The sequence below is a fragment of the Chiloscyllium plagiosum genome, chromosome 32 (genome assembly GCF_004010195.1).
Source record: "Chiloscyllium plagiosum isolate BGI_BamShark_2017 chromosome 32, ASM401019v2, whole genome shotgun sequence".
In the NCBI taxonomy this organism is placed as follows: Eukaryota; Metazoa; Chordata; class Chondrichthyes; order Orectolobiformes; family Hemiscylliidae; genus Chiloscyllium; species Chiloscyllium plagiosum.
In genome coordinates, this window is record NC_057741.1 from 37,247,590 (window position 1) to 37,275,555 (window position 27,966).

The 27,966-nt window shown below is 43.0% G+C and overlaps 1 protein-coding gene across 3 annotated transcripts in view; it reads right to left on the bottom strand.

The window, feature by feature from the left end:
• Window positions 1-27,966, bottom strand: part of stpg2 (sperm-tail PG-rich repeat containing 2) — a 338,448-nt gene that overhangs the window by 26,839 nt on the left and 283,643 nt on the right. The gene's annotated exons all lie outside the window — the stretch shown is intronic.

Consider the following 27,966-nt stretch of genomic DNA (forward strand, 5'->3'; position numbering starts at 1 on the left):
CACCACCCTCTGTCTTCTACCTTTGAGCCAGTTCTGTATCCAAATGGCTAGTTCTCCCTGTATTCCATGAGATCTAACCTTGCTAACCAGTCTCCCATGGGGAACCTTGTCGAACGCCTTACTGAAGTCCATATAGATCACATCTACCGCTCTGTCCTCATCAATCCTCTTTGTTACTTCTTCAAAAAACTCAATCAAGTTTGTGGGAAGGCAGGTTGGCCTTCACAGTGAGAGGATTCGCATACAGAAGTAGAAGTGTCTTGCTACAAGTACACAGAGCCTTGGTCAAACCACCCCTCAAATATTACATGCAGTTTAAGTCTTTTTTTTTATCTGAGGAAGGATGTTCTGGCTCTGGAGAGAATGCAACAAAATTTCACCAGATGGACTCCTGGGATGATAAGGCTGATGTGCGGGGAAAGGCTGGATCAGTTGTTTACCATTTACTAGAGTTTAGAGAAATGAAGAAGAAATCTCACAGAAACCTGTAAAATTCTAACACAATTAGACAGATTAGATGCAGAAAGGATGATCTCGATGACGTGGGGAATCCAGAACCAGGGGTCATAGTCTAAGGATAAAGGTGACTGAGTTGGGTGGTCTGCCATGTTCATATTGAAAAGGCCAAATGGCCTACTCCTGCTCCGATATTCTATGTTTCTATAGCTGCCCTCCTTAGATTTGGAACTTGATTTCAGAGAATTAATCTTTGCAATGAGCTCAGGTTTGACGGAAAAGACTGTACATATAAATCAATAAGAATCGGGATGATTTGAAATGTGCAATTGATTTGGAATTTAAATTCTACCAGTTGCCAAGGTCAAATTTGAACCCATTTCCCCACAGCAATCGACCGAGTCTCTGAATTTCCAGCCCATTTTAGACTTAGATGAGGAACAATTTCTTCAATCAGAGCATGAGTCGTTGGATCTCTTTCCCCGAGATGACTACGGAAAGTCAGTCATTGATCAAATTCAAGATAGAAATCAGGAATATGAGGATAGAATGAGAGAAATGGAGTAGAGCGAGATGATCAGCCATGCTATGTTTAAATAGTAGAGCAGGCTTGATGGACTGAATGGCCTCCTCCCTGCTCTTATGTTCCTCTGCCATTACCTCTGGCAATGTTTGGTCATTTGTGCCAGCCCTAATCTCCTGGAGAGAATCTGAAAAAGCTGACAGTGGTTCAAGATGGCGGTGTGACATCAGATCCTCTCCAGGAGATTAGGCATGGGCAATAGTTGCTGCTCTAGTAACACCCACACTCCGGAGAACGAATTTCAATAAAATGTCTTGTCAGCATGACTACAGTAAGAGTCTATTGGTGCATCTAGAAATTAGGCTTTAGTTGTGACTGATTGGGCCTCCACCTATCTCCACAGCCTCCATCCATTCCCAAAAAATGGCGACTGTGTATGGGAGCAGAAACTCTCTTCATTGGCTGAAGAATGCTTCGGAGCATCTGAGATGGTGAAAACTGTTGCAGAAGTTTGAATACTTTCTTTATATGTAAAGGACTGAACTACATCACTGTTTCTTCACTGTCACTAAGTCAAAATCATGGAACTCCATCTCACGCAATGACTTGGGTGTCCTTATGCCACATGATGTGCCAGAGCTAAATGGAGTGTTTAAGCATATTTTTCCAAATCCAGGTCCACTTCCATCCAGTAGGATAAAGGCAGTACGGTGGCACAGTGATAGCACTGCTGCCTCACAGCGCCAGAGACCCAGGTTCAATTCCTGCCTCAGGCAACTGTCTGCGTGGAGTTTGCACACTCTCCCCGTGTCTGCATGGGTTTCCTCCCACAGTTCAAAATGTGCAGGTCAGGTGAATTGGCCATGTTAAACTGCCCGTCATGTTAGGTGAAGGGGTAAACATAGGGGAATGGGTTTGGGTGGGTTGCGCTTCAGCGGGTCGGTGTGAACTTGTTGGGCTGAAGGACCTGTTTCCACACTGTAAGTAATCTAATCTAATCAGATATGTGGGAACATCACCACTTCCTGCAAGTTCCCCTTCAAACCATTCACCATCCTGACTCGGAAATATATCGCTATTCCTTCAGTGTCACTGGGTCAAAATCCTGGAACTCCCTCCCTAAGGGCACAGTAGGTCTGCCTACATCCCAAGGACTTCAGTGATGCAAGAAGACAGCTCACCCCCACCTTCTCCAAGGTAATTAGGAATGGGCAATAAATGCTGGCCCAGCCAGTATGCCCACGAAACATGAGCAAAGAAAATTAATATAAAATCAGAATAGGCTGGACAGAATCAGTCGGCCTAGCAACATCAATGAAGAGAGAAACAGAATCATATTTTGAGTCCAATGTGACTCCTTCCAAACCAGGGATAAGTCTTGAAGACGAGTATATTGGTTAACTCTATTTCAGGCTCCACAGCTCTGAACCATCTGCTTTTTTATCTTAGTCCACTTGCCTATTCCAGTCCCTTGACCGTTTATTTCTGAAGTGTTCAGTGTACCTACTCAGTCCTTTGAAAGTGAGGTATTTCAGAGTGCAGTATGGACTGGAGGGAGAGGAAATAAATAGCGCAACCGCTTCAGGACTCAGCAGGCCAGAGGAGGATCGTCAGTTGGTGTGGTGAATCTGGGCACTTTGATCAGGATATGTGTCCTCGGTGTGAAAACCTGGACTTTGGAAATCTTGGGGCATTAAGGAGTAATGGGGCAGTAGTCAATAGCATGGAGCAAAGGATATTCCAAGGAAAAGAGGACAGCTCTGGCAGCATTCTAAAGACCATTGGACACGCGGAAACGGGAACAGAAGCAGGCCATTCAGCCTGTCGAGCCTGCTCCACCATTCAATAGGATCGTGGCTGATCCGACATTTCTCATATCCACTTCCCTGCCCTTTCCCCATAACTTTTGATTTCCCAAATGATCAAGAGTCTGTCTCTCTCAGTCTTAAACATACAGACTGCTCCCATAGCTCTCTCTGTGCCAAAGAGTTCCAAAGACTCACAACCCTCTGAGAGAAGAAATTCCTGAGGGGGATGTTTGGTTAATTTCATGAGAATAATTACAACCTGTACTTTTATTTCTTTTTTATCCATTCGTGGGATGTAGAAGTTGCTGGCTGGGCCAGCATTTATCGCCCATCCCTAATTGCCCTTGAGAAGGCGAAGATGAGCCGTCTCTTTAACATAACTGAACGTTCCTTAGTGCTTCATGCAAACAGACAAAGATGGAGCAAGAGGAGGCCACTTGTCATTCAATATGTTCATGACTGATCTAATTATTCCATACTCCCTGCTACCCCAGATAACCCCCATGGAGGTGACCTCCCACCTTGCTCCCTGAGAATCTTTCTACCTCTGTCCTAACGAGATTCAAAGCTCTGCTTAAAGCAGACACTTCCAAATTATCAAAACCCTCTCTAAGAAAAACATTCTCCTGATCTCCGTCCTAAAAGGGTGACTCCTTTCTCTTTTTACAAAGCAGTGAGTTTCAGGATTGGGTATAAAGAGAATTTTGCTGAGGAGATAATTGAGGGAAAGAGATGGACAGGTTCGGGAAGGAAATTCCACAGCCTAGGCACAGCCACCAATGCGACAGCAATTAAAATCCAGGATAGTAAGGAGGCTGTGAGATCAGGAAGATCAGCCTAAGTGATACTCAGAGAGGAAGCAGTGAGATCATGATGGGGTTTGAAGAAAAGGAAGAACACTTTTGTCTTGGTCTTCTTTAGTTAGAAAATCAAATTTCATAATTGGGAGATTTAAATTGAAAGTGACCTTTTGAAGAAGGAAGAGTCATATTGTTACCAAAAAAGAGAGAAAATGCTGGAAAATCTCAGCAATAACCAATTTAATTAAAATAATCAAATTTGATCAAACTAAATTAAAGGATGTGTTCCTTAAAGGTACATTGTAACAAAACCTAGATGTTTACAGCAAACTTGAAATCGCATTAAAATGTTATTTTGGGTCAAGATAATGTACTTCAGCCCCTGTTGTGCAAAGACTCTAGCGGTGTTAACAGCTCTCTCCAAGGACAGCCAAGTGTGGATGTTACCATGGAAGTGGAGCAGACAGTCAGGTTGAAAAGCCCCTTCATGGCCTGGACCTATTTATGATCACCTTGGTTAGACCAAGCAGGAGACTTATCCTTCAATCTGCCCAGGTTTCTCCACACTGAGTGGCCAAAGATCAGGGTCATGTGCCTGAAGTACACCCAAACTTCAAGGAGCAGACCGCTCAGAAAATGAAACAGAGGACTGTAGTCCAGCCTGCACAGTGTCTGCATGAAACATGGATTCCTCAAGGGCACAGGGAAAAAAATACAGGCAGCCTAGAAGCCAGTAAACCATCTTAATTGCCTGTTGCATAGTACACACGCACACATAGACATACACTCATACTCACTCAGATATCAAACAGACAAACAGACACACTCTCACAAACGCAACAGATACACACACACGCACATACACACACAATTCCAACAGATAGGCAGACACCCACTCACACTCACATATCCAACAGATACACACACTCACACTAACATTCCCAACAGATACACACACTTACACTCACATATCCAACAGACAATGACATACACACCTTCACAATTCCAACAGACAGACACAAACCCAATGCAAGTGGATTAATGAAAGCCCAGTTTGTGAAGTGAAAGCTCAGCTTACGGTACAGTAACAGGATTTCACTCGGTGTATTAAGGCACTTTTAGCTGTTTTCACATCTGTAAATATGATAAGCTGAAGTTTGAGGAAATGTTGGCCATTTAAAACATTTACGTTTGTACTCCTTCAGAGCCCACATTAAATTTCACCGAAGTAAAGACCCTGGCTAGCTGTGAAACACTAATCAAAGCCTCCTGCCCACATGTTCGTAAAAAATTCCCTCCCTTTTCTGAAATGCAATCTTGATTTAATAAAAAGGGCTTTCATTTGGGCTGAAATAAAATCTGTGTTGCCATGGCAATGACCATAATATGGCCAAGATCCCTTTAGTTGTTCATGATGAGGATGCAATCGTAAACAATTTTTAAAGATAGTTTTTTTTTGTGAGGACAAAAGGGACCCTTAAAATTTAAAAGCAGATGTGTTCTGTTCAATGTAAATCCAATATACTGATGTTATCTAATAAATGTTGAACATTTTTATATTTGGCTGCTGCAGCAAAAGACTTGAAGGCAGCTTGCTTTGTACATCTGTGGGGTTTTTTTTCCCAGTTGCAACAGGGCTCCCAAAACACATAGCACAACTATGAACTTTTCATTCGTATAGCACAGGTCTTAGACATTGCACCACACTGAGTCTTACAGCACAGTAACAGGCCACTCAGCCCATTCACCCATGCTGTGATTATGTTCTGTTCGAACCTACTAGCTCACCCCTTATTTCATCTTGCCCTAACAACATATCCTTCTAAGCCTTCCTTCCTCTTTCAGCTGCCCCTCAGCAAGGACTCCCTTCGGCCTGAGATTTCATGAGCCACTTCAGGGCAATGAAACAACGGGCTGCTCAGATAAGAAACCCACAATTTGCCATCAGAGAGCAGACATGGTGCATGTGGTTTTGAGGCTTGCAGGCCACGATCCTTTCTGAGAGCCATGGAGTGAGATTGGGTGATGCTCCTGAGAGCGTGACGCCGTAACGAAAAGGTGATGTAAGGTGCAGGAGGCCATTCGTTTTCCTGTGGCATCACTTACGGTGTTCCGGGCTCACTGCTCCCCGAGGCCAGTGGCACTGAGCCAGGCTGCGGTTTGCTCTCGGGCTGGACAGATTTGGTGGGATCATCGCCTGGTACTATCCCCCAGGACAACTATGGGCCTTTCCTCAGTGACTCTTTCCAGCAGCATGTGGAAGGGTTGAGATGTCAAACTGGTTCCACATAGAAGATTTCAGTCAACAGCCAACTGGCTTGGAACTGAGGGGGATTCGGAATGTGAAAAGACATGGAATCTGCTAGACCAGCTAGCTCCCACCACTTTTACCTTAAATCAGTTTGTAGAAAGGGGAAGCTGGATAGACCCATAGACTCATACAGTACGGAAACAAACCCTTCAGTGCAACCAGTCCATGCCGACCATAATCCCAGACTAAACTAGTCCCATCTTCCTACTCCTGGCCCATATCTCTCCAAACCTTTCCTATTCATATATTTATCCAAATGTCTTTTAAACGTTATAATTGTGCACCAGGGACAGCTCCTTCCCAGCCATTATTAGACTGATGAATGGACCAGGCAAAAGTGAGGACTGCTGATGCTAGAGATCAGAGTTGAGATTGTGGTGCTGGAAAAGCGCAGCGGGTCTGGCAGGAGAGTCGACGTTTTGGGCAAAGGTCCTTCATCAGGAATGAGGCTGGGAGCCTCGGGGGTGGAGAGATTAGTTTTTAATAATGCTGATCTTGCTGATATTGATCTCCCTTGTATGTCTTGTGCAATGTTATTTGTCTGTCTCTGTCTAAATCTTTAGTTCTGCATATCCTTGGGCTTACTATGATCTGCCCGTATTGCTCATAAACAAAGCTTTTCACTGCACTTCAGTACAAGTGGCAATACATAAATCAATCAATCAATCACACCCACCATTTCCTCAGGATGTTCATGCCACATGTGAACCACCCTCTGTGTAAAATATTTGTCTCTCATGCCTTTTTTTTCAATCTCTCTCCTCTCACCTTAAAAGTGTGCCCCCTAGTCTTAAAATTCCTCATCCTAGAGAAAAGACAACTCCCATTAACTGTATCTTTACCTCTCATTATTTTATAAACTTCTATCAGGTCGCCTCTCAACCTCCTGTGCTCCAGTGAAAAAGGTCCCAGCCTACCCGGCTTTTCCTTATCACTCAAACATTCCATACCCAGCAACATCCTGGCAAACCTCTTCTGTACCCTCTCCAGAATAATAATATCCTTCCTATAACTGGGTGACCAGAACTGGACACAGTATTCCAGAAGAGGCCTCACCAATGTCCTGTACAACCTCAACATGACTTCCCAACTCCTATACTCAAAGGACTGAGCCATGAAGGTAATTTACTTGTGCCAAGTACGACAGCAATCCTCGAAAGGTTTTCATTTTTCTGTTCAATCATTTCATGCCATGCATTCATTGTTGGAAAAGCTCTCCCCAATTGCCCTTGAGAGTAATTAAGAGTCACTCGTAGTGCAGTGGAGCAGGTGAATGTGGATAAACTGAGGGAGATCTAAGGAGTTGGGGGGTGGGGGTGATTGAATCAGACCCAAGGGTATAGATCAGTAACAAGGTAGGAATGGGATTGGTGATGGTGACTGAATTTTTGTTAATGTTTTGTTAATTATTTTGAATTACACATGGTATTGTGGCAACACTGACTAGGCCAGCATTTATTGGCCACGGCCAGTTACCTTTGAGAAGGTTGTGGTGAGTTGCAGTGTTGAACGCTGCATGGCCCATGCACATTCAGCATCTAGGATTCTGAAAGAACGCCAATGAAGTTATAAGGATTCAGTGACATTAGAAAGGTTGCAGGTGGGAGCATTCCCTATGTGTTAGCGTCCCACATGATTCTAAACAATAGCAGTCATAGGTTTGTGAGGTGCTGGCAAGAAAGCCTTTGCAAGTTGTTGCAGTGCATCTTGTACATGGTGAACAGTGTAGCCAATGTGTGGTGGTGGTGAAGGGAGGGAATGTTTAACGTGGTGCATGAGGCAAGAATCATTGGTAATGCCCATCAAGAGGTATGGAGAGAAAGTAGGACCTAGGCATTGAAAGAGAGCATCATATTGAATGAGTGTGATGTAACCGAAATTATACATTGAAAAATACCTTGATTGTTTGTTGAGAACACAGGGGGCTAACACCTTCAACATATCATCTAGTTAACACCAATTGTTACAGTTAAGCTGAGAATGCAACTTTTAAAAAAGAGTTTTGTGATTACACGTGAAAGAAGTGAAACTATCATGGTATGCAAAAGATGAAAGACTCAACAAACAATCAAGGTATTTTTCAATGTATAATTTCAGTTACATCACACTGTAAACTTCTACTATAAATTCTGTGTCTTACAGTTCTGTACTCCCCAACCACCTGATGAAGGAGCGTTGCTCCGAAAGCTAGTGCGTCCAATTAAACCTGTTGGACAATAACCTGGTGTTGTGTGATTTTTAACTTTGAAAATGACTAACCAACTTCCCTGAAATTACTGCTTATGGAGAGGAACAAGTAATCTGTCATGGCTGTTTTCAAATAGTTTGCATGATTATAGAATAGAGTAGAAAATGAGGTCTGCAGATGCTGGAGATCAGAGATGGAAATGTGTTGCTGGAAAAGCGCAGCAGGTCAGGCAGCATCCAGGGAACAGGAGAATCGACGTTTCGGGCATTAGCCCTTCTTCAGGATTCCTGAAGAAGGGCTAATGCCCGAAACGTCGATTCTCCTGTTCCCTAGATGCTGCCTGACCTGCTGCGCTTTTCCAGCAACACATTTCCATCTATAGAATAGAATAGTCTACTATATTCCTCAGCTTCATGAACTAAAAGCTCGGTGGGGATTGGTGAAGTGATATTGTCACCTGACTGCAAGAGCAAGTCACTCACCATACTGTCACTTTGGGGATGGTCATTGAGTGTTCTCCCTCTGTTGAATAAAGTAATCCTGCACTTTATTTGCAAAACAAATACTGAATCCAAGCTCTGTCGAGGTCAATGACTCATTCATCGTTTGGTGTCACCTTCTTCCCAGAATGTCAAGTTTAAATTCACATTAATCATGAATTGAGACACATTTGCACTTTTCAGGCAGGTGGAACATTCCGACGCACTGTGAACCGAAAGAAGATTGAATTGTGCTACTTTTGTTTTAGATAGAAATGTAATTCCCAGAAATCCAATGTCATCTTTCATAAAGGAAATGCCATTTCTCGTCTGGAAACTTTTACAGCAAAAATGTTACTTATTAGTAATTGCAGACGAAACATTCTATCAGCAGTCTTGCGGACTGCCAGAAGCTGTGACACTCACGTCTTTATTTGACATTTTAACGTCCTAATGGAATCTGACACGTTTTCTGTCAAGTACAGCTTCAGTAATTATCATACCTCTTCGGCAAGAGATTTAAAGTTAAAAGGTGTCATGAGGAATTAAGAATTATTTTGACACTAAAATGAGCTCATTGCTTGTGAAATTGAAGCAGTTCTTTTCCAGTGTAATGATTTACAGTTGCCAGTGCTTACAAGAAATGGTGAAACAGGAGAATCTGCAAGGAGTTGTATAAATACACCCCGAACATCACTGCATGAGGTATGTTGGGTCCATAACTCAGAGACTGATGCGTCACAATTATCCATTACTATTTGGAGATCTTGTGGTGCAGTGTCCGTGTATTTAGGCTTGACGGTCTGAGTTCAAGTCCCATCTGCCCTGGCGATTTGTTGTGAAATATCCAAAGAGATTGATTAAAAATATATTTTTCAACATCTGATGCAGAGTTGGGGCTGGGACTGGTGTGGTGTTTGCAGTGCTATCTGAGCAGGGGTAGATTAACTCAGCCGACTGGATGTTGGTCTACAATGTAAAGTGATGCCAACAGCAGGGTTCAATTCCTGTGCCAGCTGAGGTTACCATAAAGGTCCTGTCTCCTCAACCCCATCCCTCACCTGAGGTGTGGTGGCATTTAGGTTAAACCACCACCAGTCCTCTCTCTCTCTCTCTCTCCATGAGAATGCACTCTGTGATTATGGTGATTTTATCTTCACTCTAATCAGAACGTCCCAAAATGGACATCAACTGGTAAATTGTTCTAGGCATTAGGTTCCCCAATTTCCCTGATCCATTTGTAATAAAAGGGTTACCCATGCAAAATACTCCTAACTAGCACTGAGTCAACAACCAGCTCCTATATTCACTGATCTATGTTGATTCTGATTCTAATAACAATTTTAAGTTTGCATTGTTTTCAAATTCTACCATATCCCCATCTGATCTGTCCCTCTATAACCTCCTGCAGCAGTATAATCCTTGAAAGGATCTATTGAACTGCTTCAAGTGGCATGTGCATCTCCAGTTGTCACTGCCCCACACTCAGTGTTGGTGCCTTCAGCTGCCTGGACCCTAAGTGCAGGAATTCCTTCTGTAAAGTTCTCCACCTGACTACCTCTCTCTCCTCCCAAGTATTCACTTCTCTGACCGAGATTTAGGTCAGCTAACCTCACATTCCCTCACATGGTTTAATGTTAGTTCTGTTTGATGAATGAAGCACCCCCAGAAGGTTCACTCTGATTTGCAAACTGCAGGGAGAGGTGGAGGTGGGGTGGAAATGGTCCAATTCAAGGGGATTTCCCCTTGAGCAAACTCTGTGAGGACTGAGGACTTTCTAACACTAACAGGCTCTTCCTAGATTGGCAATAAATGAAGTGACTCTGCCCTTGAGGAAAGAATTATTTATTTACCTAGCAAAACGACGCAGCCTAGCGAAGATTATTTATGTCAGTTCTCACACCAAAAACAAAACAAAATCCTCCTGAATTATTTATCTATATGAGTTTAGCTCCAATCAAATGTCAATGAGTTGAAAAGGCAAATAGCACCGAAATACCATTTCTTCCTCATTGCACCTGAACAGATGAACTAGACACCACATCGGAAATGTTCTCCATATTGTCTGTCCCTCTGGATGCAATGTTCAGATCCAGAGGCAATACAAAGTGTTTCTTCTTTACAGCTAAACTATGATAACATGCCAGCACTCTCACTACAAACCTCTCTACATATAATTTGCCTTCCGGCATTCTATATAGCTAGCAGTCTCTTTGTTTTTCAAAGGCGCTGATATGGAGAGTGCTTCCATTTATTCCACAAGTTACTGGGTTAGCTTATTTGCTAGTTTACCTGCCTCATATCACTCCACCTCTGTTCAGGCATATAAATACCTTCTCAATAAATGCTTCACAACATTCAGTGGGGGTCAGTTAGTTCAGTTGGCTGGACAGCTGGTCTCTGATGTAGCATGCAGCTAACTGTGGGTTCAATTCCTGTGAGGTTCCCACAAAGGACTCTTCCTCTTCCTGAGGTGTGCTGACCCTCAGGTTAAACTCACCACCAGTTCTCTCTCTCTCTCTCTCCCTAATGAGAGAGTGGGGCACAAAAGGTAGTTTGCATGTGGAATAAACTGCTAGTGGAAGTGATAGATACAGTTACAGGTAGTTCTTCTATAATGCAATGGTTGTGCTCTTGTCCAAGGCCACATTATAGAAAAATGGAGCTTTAGAAACAGCACTTAAAGTGTTGCCAATGTATTTGCATTACATCCAATATACATTTTAAAAGTTTGCGCTTTAGAAACAATCATATTGATGAAATGTGTGTTATAGCTGAACGACCTATACAACATTTGAAAGACATTTGGACCAGTTGAGAGGCAAATGGGAGTAATATAGTTTGCAAAACCTGGTCAGCATGGATGCATTGGACCAAAGGGTATGTTTCCATCCTGTATGACTCAATGATTATAGTGACTTAAAAACAATCACACTGTGTTACTGGGAGAAAGTATAGCTGCCTTTCTAACTCACTTGGAGCAGGAGCAGGTCTTTTAGCCCTTCAAACATAGCAGAGGTGACAGTGTAGGGATCATAGTAATCCAGAAGCCCCCAGACTAATGTACTGTAGCTATGGTTTTGAATCCCAGCAAAGTGAAATAATCACTATTGTTGTAAATATCCATCTGGCTCATTTGTGTCTTTTAGGGAAGGAAATCTGCTCTCCTTGTCTGATTTGACCTACATGTAACTCCAGACTCTCAGCAATGTTATTGACTTTTACATGCCCTCTGGGACAGCCTAGCGAGCTAGCCGTTGTATCAAAAACTAGGACAAAGTCTAAAGAAAGGAAAATAAAAATGGACAGACCATCAGCATCAACCTCGACACTAGAAAGTCTCCAAGTCACTGAACATCCTGACTTGGAAATACATCACCGTATCTTTAGTGTTGCTGACTCAGAGTCCCGGAACTCTCTCCCTAATGGTATTAGCTACCTACAGCACATGGACTGCTATGGTTCAAGAAGCCAGGTTATAGTCCAATAGGTTTATTTGAGCCCCTGCTCCTTCCTCAGGCAGCTAGTGAGAGAGAAGACTTCGGATACAGAATGTATAGTAAAAGATCAAAGGATCATACAACTTATGCAAATGTATTGAACAAACCTAGATGACCATTAAGTCTTTAATTAGTTAGAATGGAGGTGCAATTGATTAATATGTAAATCCTAGAATTTCTTTCGAGTCACTGCCCCAAGATAACTTCAGGTTTTATCAAAATAAAGGTGTATTCTCTCTCAAGAGCTCCGAAAGCTTGTACTTCCAAATAAACCTGTTGGACTATAACCTGGTGCTGTGTGATTTTTGACTTTGTCCACCCCAGTCCAACACTGGCACCTCCACATCATAGTTCAAGAAGGCAGCTCTGAAGCGACTAGGAATGGGCAATAAATATTGGCCTGTACTGTGATGCCCACATCCTGAATTAAAAGAAATCTTGATTGATCATCTACTTCTACGTCATCTTTCCCACTGTCTGCATTTTCTTTGATGACATCAGTCACCCAAAATCTATTGATTTTTGTCTTGAAGCTGTTCAATGAGTGAGCTTCCATAGCACCCTGTGGCAGAGAATTCCAAAGATTTACACCCTTTCAGTGGAAAGAAATCCTCCTTATCTCAGTCGGAAATAGGCTATCCATTAACATAGGCTACTTCACCAGTAAGGCATTCCTCCCCACCCGAGTCAAAACATTTGACCCACCTTCGATAGCTCTGGCCCAAACAATCTGATACTCTGGGAGCATGTTAGAATGAAGATGTAGATCTCTCTAGCTCAGTTCCAGTACGGGTACCAACACTGGCACCTACCCAACAAGATGGAAAATTACCCAGGAATGCTGTCCACAAAAAGCAGGGCAAATCACCCAGTGGATGATTGAATATTCTGTTTCAATTCTTTCTCCAACATTGCTGAATGAGGAACAGCTTGTGTTCATACGAGAAACTGTACTTTCGATAGCTTTGAATGGCAGCTATTAATGCACAGACAATTTATTACTCAGCAGCATAATTGTAACGTTTAGATACCGTTTTCAGTTGCATAGGTGTTTTGGCAACATACAGCACAATGTGTATAGTTTTCCTGGGACCCTGCAAAATTTTCTGCCATAGACCAGCTATGAATTTTTTCAACCCATTTCTGTGTTAAACAACTACTCCATGTGCCCGGCCAGCCCTTGAAGTGTTGTCACAACAACAATTTGTATTTGTGTAGCATTTTTAATGGGTAAACCACCCCAAAGCAGCTTCAGAGGAGCGCTACAAAATGTTAAATAAAATCGGGGGTTGGCTCGCTCAGTTGGCTGGACAATTGGTTTGTCAATGCAGAGTGTGGTTAGCAGCAAGGGTTCAATTCCTGCACCCACTGAGGTTACCATGATGGACTCCCCTTTTCCAACTCTGATACCACCTGAAACGTGGTGACCCTCAGGTTAAACCACTACCAGTCGTCTCTCTCTCTCTCTCTCTCTCGAATGAGAGAGCAGCCCTACGGTCTGGTAAGGTTTTTGGCAACTTTACCTTTTTACTAAATACTTGATGCTGAGCGACAGAAAGAGGTATCAGCACAGACTGATCTATGAGCTTTTTATTTAAAAGGAACATTGTAAAGAGAGAGGGAGTGTGTTTTAGAGGTTTGGAGAGAGAATTCCAGAGCGAAGAGGCCAGACGCCTGAAGGCACAGCCAAAGCTGGGGCTATTATGATTCAGGAGGTGCAAGAGGCTGGAAGTAGAGAAGCACAAAGATCTCGGGGAGTTGTAGGGAGCGGGGCAGAGGCCAAGAGAGGAAAGGCCATGGAGATCAACCAAAACAAGAGATAAGAGTTTTAAAGCAAAGGTGTTGCAAGGCTGGCAAGCACAGGGTGGGTGAACACTCCACCATTCTAGCCTGCTCCATCATTCAATAAGATCGAGGCTCTGCAATCCTGCACATCCCCAATAATCTTCCATTCCAAATAAAAAGAGCTCTATGATTCTGTTCTGAGATTCAGTATTCTGACTTCATCTACTCCATTTCAGAAAGCGTTTATTTGGCTGTAAAACAGCTTTGAGACATGAACGGCCTTATATAAATACAAGTTATTTTTTCCTTTCGAATTGAGTCTGTACATTGTGACCAGTTTATAGTGTGGGGTGAATGGCTAATGCCCAAAATTCAATAAAACTTGTCACATCTGTTTTGTTAGGCCATTCACAGGTTTGATGAAGGTTAATTTTTGTTATTACAGTATTTGGGAACTCAAGTTCTAAAGTGGAAGAATAATGGATTTTTATTGTTTGATCTCCAAAGGTCTGGCGTATTATTTTTTTTTCAAACATAAGCTCAGAAGGCCATTTTGAACAGTGAGCTAAATGCAGCATTTCCAAGAAAGCATGTGACTTTAACTAAATAACTAACAAGTGCAACAAAGAGGTAGTTCCTAAGATGCTTGCTGATTTAAGCTTTATAATCCAGAGAGAGAGACTGAAAGGATCCCCCGCACTGTTAAAAACGGTGTGTAACAGCAGAGGTGCTGTTGGTTTGGAAGTCTCCAAAACAGTCAGGTCAGGAGGAGAGAAGTCACGAGTTGCCTAGAAGCAAAACCTACAAGAAGGAGGCGTAGAGGTTTCATACCATATTTTAAGATTGTTGAAGACATTAGTTCCAGAACCCGTGTCCAGAAGTAATAGTGAACTTAGTCAGCAGCTCATTCAAGGGCCTTGGGGAAAGACATGAACTGAAGAAAAATAACATCGAGTGAATTTACAGAACTTTGCCAAAAAGGAAACCAGTTACAGTCCTGCCAGCTGAATACAGCACTTTAGTGTGGAGACAGGGACCATTATTCATGAGGTTTAGGCATCTTCAAGGTTCTTGTTGGATAATCAGTCAAGAACGGAGCAGGCTTGAAGGGCTGAATGGCCTACTCTATTTTCTGTCTTCCTTTGATCAGGGGTGCAGCCTGACCTGCTAACAAAGGTGCCCAGACAAGGCAGCCACAAACCAGGGCAGAACTCAAAATGGGGCTCATCTCATTCTAGTATGGTTGTAGGGGAAGGGGGTGTGCCTTGTGACCTTGCCATATGCCAGCCATTGGTGAGAAGCTACCAGATGTGCGCATTCTCCTGGTTGTGATGAAAGGTCAGTGAGCTAATGGTGCTGCTGAGTGTTCGAGCCCCTTTGATGTTTGAAAGTGTGCCCCCTGGCAGTTGTCTAAGAGACAGTACCACTGTGGTGCCAGTAGTGGTACATTGGTAACTACAATGGAACACTGATTGCACCCCCCCAGTCTTCCAGCACCTCACCTGTGACTATCAAAGATACAGATATCGCAGCAAGGGGCCCAGCAATCACTTCCCTAGCTTCCCACAGAGTTCTGGGAGACACTTGATCAGGTCCCAGGGATTTATCCACCTTTAGGTGTTTTAAGATGTTCAGCACCTTCTCCTCTGTAATGTGGACACTTTTCAAGATATCAACATTTATTTCCCAAGCTCTCTCACTTTTGTATTCTTTGCCGCAGTAAATGCTGACGCAAAGTCCTCGTTTTGAAGGGTGCCCAGAGTCTCCACAATCAAGGTCTAGGTTTCTGACCCAGCCTCAGTGAAGGAACATCTGATATGTTCCCCAAGTCAGAATGGTGTGTGCGTGTACATGTGTGTATATGTGTGAGAGCAAGATAATGGAGAGAAGCTTTCAAGGTACTGGCCTTCTCCTACAATCTGGTGCCCGTCTTTCGGATCTATGGTCTGTATCAACATATATTTAAACCGTGGGGCTCCGGTTTCCTCCCACAGTCCAAAAATGTGCAGGTTAGGTGACTTGGCCATGCTAAATTGCCCGTAGTGTTAGGTGAAAGGGAATGGGTCTGGATGGATTGCTCTTCGGACGGTCGGTGTGGATTTGTTGGGCCGAAGGGCCTATTTCCATACTGTAGGAAATCTAATCAGAATATGCAAACTTCACACAGATAGTCACCTGAGGGTAGGATTGAACGTGGGTCCTTGGTGCAGTGAAGCAGCAGTGCTAACCACTGAGCCATCGTGCCCTAATGAGAAGCCAAAAGGTATGCTACTGAATGCTAGCTATTGTTTCACGTCGACGTTGGGGCAGTTTGGAATAATGTTCGCATCAGCAAATGGCATCTTATCCTTCTGGATCAACTTCTGGCATATTTTTAAAGAAGTTTTGATTGCATGAAGAATTACCTAGCCTAACATCCACTATACATCATCATTGATGTAAATCAATTTTTCAGAAAATGTGATTTGCATGTTCTGTCGAATACTCATAAGTCAATTCATGATCTCAAAGTAAACTTCTCGCAAGGCAAAACTCAGTTACTGATTTACATAGCTTGGTATTCAAAACTGTCCAAACAACAGCAAAACAAAACACAGACAGAAGTGAAACTCATTTAAATGTTTCCAAGCTGAAGCTTCTGAGCCATGACCATCTCATCGGTACACTGCGATGTTTTTTTCAAGCCCCATTAAAGAGAAACAGTTGAGATTCTGCCAGCACTGCATTGTCCTCACTTCCACAGGCTGCTTACTTTGTTTGTAAAACTGGAATATTTCTTTTAAAAATGCTGGTTTGATTTTGAAAGCTCTCTCTTTCTAAACTGGATTTAATACCTTTGATTGTTTTTGTCCAAATATAGCTACTTCACTCCTTTAACTGTTCATAGACATAGAACATAGATCAGTACAGCACAGAACAGGCCCTTCTGCACTCAATGTCATGTCAACCTTTTATCGTATTCTAAGCTCAGACTAACCTACATATCCTTCATTTTACTATCATCCATGTGCCTACCCAAGAGTCGAATTAAATGTCCCTAATGTATCTGACGCTACTACCACCACTGGCTGTGCATTCCTCGCACCCACCACTCCCTGTGTAAAGAACCTACCTTTAACATCTCCCCATGTTCCTTTCCACATTCTCCATCTTCCACTTTCTTGCATCGTGCAAACCCTGCCTGGTCAATGGGGTGATAGAGGGCCCTAACTGCTGCCAATGCGTCTCTATGATAGCCTCTACGGTTTAAGTGACTCATGATAACTCACTGCGCTGAGACCTCCTGCTATCGCCAGATAGAAATCTCTGTCCTCTACTCTCCGTCTGTCCTGGGGAAGGTAGCACCGGAGACTGAGGTATAGTACCCTCCCTTCTCAACATTTCCATCTCCCCCTGACATTACCCCCAGCTCTTTTCCGATAAGATCACATATTCCACAGCATGAAATATTTTACCACTGAACACATGGAATTCTGATGTATTCCAAGTGATAAATTGGTGACACAGGACAGAATCATAGTGCACAGAATGAGGCCATTCAGCCCATTCCGCCCATGCCAACCTGTCAAGGAAAGAGACTTACCATTAATCCCACCCCTCCATCCTTTCCCCAGAGTCCTGCAAAATATTTCCTGCACAAGTATCCATCCAATTCCTCCCTGAAACTTATCGTTAAATCTGCTGACCACCGCAGTTTCAGGCAGCAGACTCCAAATTACGACATCTCGCTGGGCAGAACAAGAAAATTGTCCCCATCTCCCCTTTGGCTCTTTCCCAAATCACCTTCGGTCTGTGTCCTCCAGGTGCCAGGGACTCTCCCCTCGATTTCTATCTGGAACAGGAAATGTGGCTGGACTCAGGCCTGAGAGCAACCAGGCTACACAGTGTTTACTCAGCCGTGCTGCATTCTTGAGCTAAGTCGCAAACCTTTCCTGACCTCACGGGGCACTTTTAAATCGCCAAAACCCTTTCAATAGAATTTCCTTTCCATTTTGTACCTTTTAATGAGTGTAATTAATCTGTATTAAATTTCAGCAAGGACTTTCAAGTGCTCCTATGTCATTTTAGCTTTGGAGAGTTGGATGGGAATTGCATTTCTTCCTTATGTTCCTTCTACTTTGCCTCCAATGATTGAGGAGTCAATTTAAGTAAAGGCCTGCTTTCTGTATTCTGTCAACTAGCAGATGAAAAAACCCTTCAAGCATCACTTCACACTGCGAGTATGTTTCTGTTGATCAGAAAGTCAAGGTAACTAATAAAAAAAAACAAGCTTCTTGTATACTGTAGGAACCAAACAGGAATGAAGTAATTGAGACTCTACATCAAACCAGCAACCTTTAAAGACACACGATACCACTGACTTTGAAGATCACCCAACAATTCCAACGTGATTATAGATTAGCTATAGTGTGAGACTGTGCTGAGTAAATATAAAATGCTCATGTTGCTTTTCAGTAACGCTTTTAAATGGTTGCTCTGTTGATTAAAACTTACAATGAAATATCTATTTAGTAATTTTAATTACCTCTCCTTTCGGATACCCTAAAACACAACACAAGTGTGGTTCTTGTTGTAATATTCGGACATGTAACAGCCACTGTGTGCACAAGAAGCTGCCTCAAACAAAAGAAAATAGTGAACAGATAATCTGTTTCTCAAGTGAATACAGGGGTGGCACAGTGGCTCAGTGATTAGCACTGCTGCTTCACAGAGCCAGGGACCCGGGTTTGATTCTACCTTTGGTTGACTATCTGGTGTGGAGTTTGCACATTCTTCCTGTGTCTGTGTGAGTTTCCTCCCACAGTCCAAAGATGTGTAGGTTTGTGGATTGGCAATGCTAAATTGCCCATAGTGTGCAGGCCAGGTGGGTTAGCCATGAGGAAATGCAGAGCTATAGGGATAGGGTGAGTCTGGGTGGGATGCTCTTCAGAGAGTCAGTGTGGACATGATGGGCTGAATGGCCTGCTCCCACACTGTAGGGATTCTATGATGCGGGATGAGGGAGAAATACTGACAAGAGAATTTTCCCAGCCTTCACCAAAAAGTATCACATTAAATATTGCACAATGCTGAGGGGTCAGATGGCCCTTAAGGAGGGAATTCCACACCTTGGGGTCAAGGCATGGCTATAATTGGTGGAGCAGTTAAAATCATGGATAGTCTGGAGGCCTGTATTAGGTATGAACAGCTGGAGGAGATTATTGAAACAGAGTTGTTACAGCACAGGAGGAATCCATTTGGCCCAGCACGTCCATACAAGCTCTCCCCAACAACCATGCAACAAATCCCCCCGTCTTCACCCTGTAAACAGTTCTATTCAAATAATCATCCCAATTCCCAACTGAAAGCAACAAGTGAATCTGCCTCCACCAAAGCCTCAGGCAGTACCGTTCCCGATCCTAGCCACTTGCTATATTAAGGAGGTTTTCCCTCATGTCATTGTCAATTTGTTTTGCCAATCCCCTTTACATGGCCTCTAGCAGCAGTGGAGAGCTTACACTCTTTACAGGTTCCTGTACACATTGATTGCTTTGAGGTACCCCAAGCTGTAGTGTTCAGAGAATCGAACTCAGAACTACTCGCGGGTAAACCAAATCAGGATGAGGGCTTGAAGGAAAATTTTATATGAGGGTGTTGATTGAGTGGGTTGAGGTAGTGCAAATCAGCCTGAGTTGACTGGGGAGTAGGACTTGGTGTGATTAAGGACGTTGGGCAGCAGAGTTTGGAAGACGTCACATTTACAGAGGGGAGAATGTGGCAGACCAGCCAAGAGTGCTTTGGAATTGTCCAGTCTAAAGGCATTGAAGAAAAGAATAAGGGTTTCAGCAGCAGGTGGACTGAAACAGAGGTGAGGTTGGGCAATGTCACAGAGGTAGAAATAGCAGTTTTAGCAAACATTGCAGATGTGCTCATCTGAAGCTAAGCAATGCTCTCACCTCCACAAATTTGAAGCACTTTACATTCTCAGTCCACATTATATCTGAACCAGGAAGGGTTAAAATTCTACAGTCATGAAACAGAGATTACAGACTGATTCCAATTTGATTTGAACATATATATGACAACATTTCATTCCATTTGGAAATGAAAGAAAGACTGATTAGTGGGAAGAAAGTTGTGTTTATAAAAGCAATTTATCTTCTTGTCTGCTTTTGTTTTAAGAATATTTGACACTTGCTTAGAAATGAGGAATTTTAACATATCTGGAGAAATACATGAAAAGGAATGGTGCACATCTGCCAAAAGATAAAGTCGACTCAAAATCCCAATTTTCAAAAGGGTCTGTTGAATCGCATTTACTGTTATATATTTCAGTTTGATCAATCGTTTCTTATTTTAATCACACCAACATGGTCTTAATTTAATGGGCTGTCTCATCAAACACAACGCATCTTGTATAAAGCAAAGCTGTTATCTCCCTTTATCACTCTGATATTCTCCAAAAAAAAACCTTCATCTATTGATCTTTTCATCTAAAATGTAATTTTTCAAACAAATAAATTGCCTCGGCACTGTATATTAATTCTGAGCACCCTCTCCCATGTGTCGACAATGACAACAATTTTGCATAAACAACATTCGCACTGTGTTGCCAAATAAGGTACGATGCTGAGGTCACAGAAGAAGCTGTTTTGCCAGGAGATGCCCAAAGGTTTAGTCAATAAGGTGTGGTTTAAGGAGTGTCTTAAAGTAGGAGACAGAAGAGGGGGAAATTCAAGAATTTAGCATCCAGAACTTAATAAATACATGGCTTCCTAAGGTGGAACAATGAATGTGTAAGTGGCCAGAGAACGCAGAGCTCTGTAGGGCTGGGGAGATTACGGTGATAAGGAGGGGGTCCCTTCATACGGTGATTTGAAATCAAGGATAAGAGGTTTATATTTGCAACGCTGCTGGACCAAGATCCAGTGTAGGTCTTAGATGTGGAGTGCCAGTGTTGGACTGGAGTGGAGAAGGTCAGAAGTCACATGACAGCAGGTTATAGTCCAACAGGTTTATTTCAAAGCACAAGCTTTTGCAGCGCTGCCCTTTCATCAGGTGAAGTGAAGAGAGACACACAGGCACAGAATTTATAATCAGAGAGATCAAAACATCACACAAATGGTGTGAGTGGTGTGTGGACAGGCTGAATAATAAGTCTCTGTGGGTGATTAAGAGTGTCAGATGGTGTGAGTGAAGTGAGGGCTGCAGATGCTGGAGATCAGAGTCGAGAGTGTGGTACTGGAAATGCACAGCCGTTCAGGCAGCATCTGAGGAGAAGAAGAATCGATGTTTTGGGATTCCTGATGAAGGCCTCATGTTCAAAATGTCAATCCCCCTGCTCCTCGGATGCTGCCTGACCTGCTGTGCTTTTCCAGCATCCACACTCTTCAATATTGCGAGTGAAGTGTCAACAGCTGAGTAGCAAGTGAAAGGATAACCTCTAATCCAATTAATTGAGGCAGAGGAAAAAATACAAAAACACTAAGGTGGTGCTGGAGACAAATCAAATGACTGGAATAAAATGGTAGGTATAGGAGTCACATCTTAGGGTCAATAGGTGAAGAGTCCTTGATGCAAATGCGAATACAAGCAGCAATTCTCAATGGTTACCAATCAGTGATGTAGAGGGAAAGGCTGGTACAGACACAGCAATTCTATCTAAACAACATTCCGCACTGTGTGGTCAAATAAGATTCGATGCTGAGGCCACAGAAGAAACTATTTTGTCAGGAGACAACCAAAGTTGTGGTCATTGAGGTGGACAAGGTCAGCAGTCACATGACACCGGGTTATAGTCCTGGTCAAACAACATTGAAAACAGATGATCTGATCTCCATCTCACTGCTGCTTTTTGTTGGATCTTGCTGTGTATAAATAAGTCTAACCAACAGGATGAGTGGCTGCACCTCAGAGACGTACCTCATTGGTTATCATGTCCCGATGCCGTAATAAACACAACATAGAGGCCACCTCTTTCTCATTACCCATTCATGCACACAATAGGACAGCCACAGCAAGCTCCTGTTCTCATGAATAATAATAGCTGTGGAGAGATTTGGAAACAAGGACGTGAATTTTAAAATTGTCGAGCCAGTGACTAATCTAGGTCACTGAGCACAGCGGGAGATGGGTGCGCAGGAATCGCACAGCTTCCAACACGGGACGGCTACAGGGGTGAGCTCAAGTCTGTATAACTCTTGACAAAAGCAGGAAAGTTGCACGACTCTCAACACATGACAGCTAGGTCTCCAAGCTTGAATAAACACTTAAAGTTAAGAAAATAAAGTTGAAGTGATGGCCATAGACATATTCTGAAGAAGGTAGTTAATACATTCCCTACTACAGGCTTGCTGTGAAAATGTGGTGGGGAATATAGATGAATGGCTGTGGACAACTGCAAGTGATGAATGCTTTTACTGTGAGTATAAAAGTGTACACTGGAACATTTATCTTTTGGCTACTGCACCAAAGGGATGTATTTTTCTTTTAAAAAAATGCAATGTAATATTATATTTAAGTGAGTGCATTGGTAGCATCAATCATCCATCACTGTCAAAAGTAATCACTTCCAGGTAGCTATTTCAATCAGAAGGCTGCTAAAGCTCATACACCTCTGCACAAGGGTCAGTCCGGTCACAAGTCAAGACCTCAAAGACACAGCCATTAGCAAAAGAATAATCCCTCATTCTCCACTTCATTTCAAGTGGGAATGGAGTGGATACATGGTGAGGTTGTCAGTACATCTCGCCGACAGCATTGCTTAGGACCATGTCTAATAGCATTACAGCAAGGTCATTAGATCCACTCAACGACTTCTTTCAACCGTCTTTGTTTGTCTGCTGTTCAGGTTCTGTTTGCCAAAGCCATGGTTTATTCGATGTGCCCCATGTACAGGTGGCGGGAAAAGACACCTTGTTCCGTTCATAAAACAAAAAGAAATCCTGAGGTCACAGAAAACTGTAAGACGAAGAATGGAATCAGGCCATTCGGCCCATCAGGTCTGCCCCACTATTCAATGAGATCATGGCACCGAACTTTCTTTTCATTCCTTTACTGTGGTATCAGTAGTGATCTTAACAGATATAGATTGTAAATAATGACAAGGGACCTGATTAATATTGATCCTGCTGTTAGTTCAATTCTCATCAGGTAGCAAGGTGCCAGTTACCTACATTTACATCCTGTGATTATATGGTTCAATGAGACCAGTTGGTACCACCCTCCCCTCTGAGGCTGAGGTCGCACTGACAAATCCTTCCTCTGATACTTAATCACAGAATCCAGACTGACACTCCCAGTGATTCAGATTTATTTGTTTGATATAGATGTAATTATTGTCACATCTATTACAAATACCGTGAAAAGTGTTGTCCAGTTTCACCAACTTTCAGCGCCATCTTGAAACACAGAAAATGAAGCAAAATGCTGAACACAAAGCCAGAAAAGGCAGCAGCAGAGTTCATCTTTACATTTCCTTCTTGTTGCAGGCTCTGGGGTCTGTGGAATGGGTTCTGACGCTCGAATCCGATCATCACCTCCTCCAGTGTTCCTGCGACTTATACTGATCCACGTGCCAAGGGACTCCTCCACCGCAACACCGAGACTATAGTGGCTGAGCACGCGTTGTTCCGGGCTAACTGCTTGCAGTCTTCTGGGACTCAGTGCTCACAGTGTTCCAGGGCTCATTCCTCACTGTGTTCCGGGCTCACTGCTCACAGTATTCCGGGACTCATGGTGTTCCGGGTCCTATTCCCCCTAAGGCCAGTGGATCTGGGCCAGGCTGCAGTTTGCTCCTAGCTGGAGAGATTTGGTGGGACCATCGCCTGGTACTATCCCCCAGGACTGCTATGGGCCTTTCCTCAGTGACTCTTTCCAGCGGTATGTGGAAGGGTTGAGATGTCAAACTGGTTCCATATAGAAGATTTCAGTCAACAGCCAACTGGCTTGGAACTGAGGGGGATTCGAAATTTTGGGGTGACACAGTGGCTCAGTGGTTAGCACTGCTTCCTCACAGCTCCAGGGACCCGGGTTTGATTCCAACCTCAGGCCACTGTCTGCGTGGAGTTTGTACATCCTCCCTGCGTCTGCGTGGGTTTCCTCTGAGTGCTCCAGTTTCCTCCCACAATCCAAAGATGTGCAGGTTAGGTGAATTGGCCACGCTGAATTACCCATCGTGTTCAGAGATGTGTAGGTTAGGTGCATGAGTCAGGGGTTAATGTAGAGTAATAGGGAATGGATTTGGGTGGGATACTCTTCGGAGGGTCAGTGTGGACTTATTGGGCCGAAGGGCCTGCTTCAATACTGTTGGGATTCTAAACATTTAAGCTTGTGAAAAGACATGGAGCCTGCTGGACCAGCTAGCTCCCACTGCTTTACCTTAAATCAGTTTGTAAAAAGGAGAAGCTGGATAGACTCATAGGGTCCAACCAGTCCATGCTGACCATAATCCCAAACTAAACTAGTCCCACCTGCCTGCGCCTGGCCCATATCTCTCCAAACCTTTCCTATTCATGTACATTGTAACTGGACCCACATCCACCACTTCCTCAGGAAGTTCATTCCACACATGAACCATCCTCTGTGTATAAAAAAGCCCATCATATCTTATTAAATCTCTCACCTTAAAAATCCCCCTCATCTTGAAATCCCCCATCCTGGGGAAAAGACAACTACCATTAACCCTATTTATGCTGCTCACCATTTTATAAACCACTATAAGGTCACCCATCAACCTCCTACAGCCCAGCGGAAATAAACACACAAGCAAGAATGTAGTAGGAGGTTACATTGAGAGGATTAGGGTGAGCAGCATAAACACCAGCAAAGAGTTGGAGAACCCGGTTTCACTGCTGTTAAATTCTGTGTAAAAATAGCTGAGCATTTACATTAAACTTACTGAATCACATAACAAAGCTTTCCAGAATATATCTGATGATACATACAATTATAATTTTAGGTAATTACCAAACAGTTTTCTGAGTTTGAAGTGTGCTGTCAGACAGAATAATCTGTGTTAATCTACGTATGAGATAATGAAAGTTATTACAGAGGAAATGAAGGGCACTGACTCTGCTTGTGCATCGCATTACGTAACAGCACTGACGCTGGGAGACTTTCAGTAATGGAAATGAGTAATGAAGGCAGATCAGAAAAGTTCACATACTAAGGAAGCAGCCCATAATCAGCAGAACCAGGAATAATTAGCCATGAAGCAACATAATTTACCCACAACACGAACAAACCAACAGTAAAATAGTTCAACACACCAAGTGAATTGTTACAATTTGGGCTCCATACAAATACTTTTTGTTCACATTCCGTTGGCAAAGATCTGCCTTCTCTGAACTGAAACCTGACGCTGTGGGCAAAGCGTTTCGGATAATGAATCGTTTCAGGAACAAAAGACCTTTCTTCATGTTTGGGTAGGTGCTGGCAGGAGTACAGAGTGCCACATAACACTCCAGCTCTCTCCAACAAAGCGAAAACGTCAGAACGAGTGAGCTCAGAATACTAACAGAGACTTCTTGGCAATGACCAACAGAAGAACATAAGAACTAGGAGCAGGAGTAGGCCATTCAGCCCCTCCACCATTTAATACAATCTCATCTCAGCCTCAGCTCCCCTTTCCTGCCCACTCTCCTTAACCCTTCAATCCCGTTACAGATTAAAAATCTGTCTATAACCTCCCTAAATTTACTCATTGTCCCAGTAACTGGGGGAATGAATTCCATTGATTCCTGACACTTTGAGAAACATAATTCCTTCTCATCTGTGTTTTCAATCTGCTACCTGTTAGTCTAAAACCAAAACCTCTCATTTTAGATTGCCCAACATGGGGAAACATCCTTCCTACATCAATATTGTCAATCCCCTTTAGCATCTTATAGATCTCAATTAGATCACCTCTCATTCTTCTAAACTCTATATCACCTCAACTGCTCAATCTCTCCTCATAAGACCATCTCCTCATCTCTGGAATTAATTGATCACATCAATCACATTAGATCTCACAGGTATTGAAATAGGACGGGCAGTTGAGCCATTGTGATAATGACAAGCAATGCTCACTGTCCTCATGTCAACCACTACCTAACAAACCATGTAGAGAGAGCCTATACAATGGCATTTAGATATCAGGTAATGATACCTATCAGCTGTAAGCCATACTTTTCATAAAGACAGCCCATAGTCAGGAAACCAAAGAATGATTCTTCACCCAGTGTTCACCTCGATACTGAAGGATGACTACACAACATGAGTCCACTTCAAAAGCATGGCACTGTCTTCAAAGGTGCCCTAAGATCGGGCAGTAAATCCTTTTTTATTCAACCATGAAGCATTAGCTGACCAAACTCCACACTGTACTCTAGATGTAGTCTCACCAATGCCTTGTATCATTGTAACAACACTTCCTTGCTTTTATATCCATCCCTTCAGCAACAAGCACCACAATTCCATTTACTTTCTTTATTACCTGCAGTACCTGCACACTAGCTTTCTTTGACTCATGCATGAGGACATAAGAATTTTTAGAGAAACTCTAAAAATGCTACAAGAATCTTCAGCATTTTTAAAGTTTCTCTCCATTTAGATAATGATTTAGAAGCAGAATGTAGAATTTCTCAGTAACTTTGACGTGACTGTGTGATGAGAATGGTGGTTTATCACCCCCATCAGAAACCAGTATAGCATAATATCAGGAACCTTTTCTTCAGACAAACATTGAAACTTCGAAAACAGGAGCAGGAGTAGGCCATTCAGCCCCTCAAGCATGCTCTTCCATTCAATATGATGATGGCTGATCATCCCTTGTTCCCTCTTTCTCCCCCCATAGCCTGTGATCCCTATGATAAACTATGTCTATGTCTGTCTTGAAAACATTCAATGTTTTGGCCTCAACTGCTTTCTGGGACAGAGAATTCCACAGGCCCAAATATGGCCCAAGAACAAATACGCAGGGACACTGGAGAGACTTGCAGGAGCAACAGGGTTGTCATAGTAGGGGATTTTAATTTTCCTAACATAGACTGGGACTGCCATAGCATTAAGGGCTTAGATGGGGGGGGGGGGGGGAATTTGTTAAGTGCATTCAGGAAAGTTGCCTCAAGCAGTATATAAAGGGTCCTCTTTAAGTATATTAATGGAAAAAGAATAACTAGAGAGAGAATAGGACCCCTCGAGGACCAAAGTGGACATGAATATGTAGAACCACAAGAGATAGAGTCATAGAGATGTACAGCATGGAAACAGACCCTACAGTCCAACCCGTCCATGCCGACCAGATATCCCAACCCAATCTAGTTCCACCTGCCAGCACCCGGCCCATATCCCTCCAAACCCTTCCTATTCATATACCCGATGCCTCTTAAATGTTGCAACTGTACTAGCCTCCACCACTTCCTCTGGAGGATTCTGGGTAATCCAAGATGGAGGACGGGAAAAAGTTCTGGCTGTAACAGCTGCTCCTTTCTTGAGGTATTTTAGGTGCTGGAGGTGATTTCCTCGAATTCCAGGAGCAGCAATTACTGTTTTATATGCTGTTGCATTGTTTTGGAACTTTGGGGAAAAAAAAGTCAAAACAACAGCAGTTTTAAAAGGAAGAAGAACAGACAAAGGAAGCACATTGCAGAAGAGAGGGAGAGGGAGATGGGTGAGGTACTCAATGAATATTTCTCCTCTGTGTTTACCATGGAGAAAGACATGAAGACTTGGAAACAGGGAAATTAGTGGTCATATATCCATGAACACTGCAAGAGGCTAGAGAAGACATTGCTGAGACCCTGACTGATACTTCTGTAACATTGTTAGCCACAGGTGAGGTCCCAGTAGATTGAAAGATAGTGAATGTTATGCACTTATTCAAGAAGGGCTGCAAAAAAATATCCCAGGAACAATAGGCTGGTAAGCCTAACATCTGTTGTAGGTAAGTTACTTGAGAAGATTCTGAGAGTTAAGCTATACAAGCATTTGGAAAGACAGGGTTTGATTAGAAGCAGTCAGCACGGCTTTGTGCATGGGAGATCATGCCTCACAAATTTGTTAGAGTTCTTTGGTGAAGTGACCAGGAAGATTGATGAGGGCAGGGCAGTTTATATATAGTGTATATGGATTTCTGTAAGGCCTTTGATAAGAT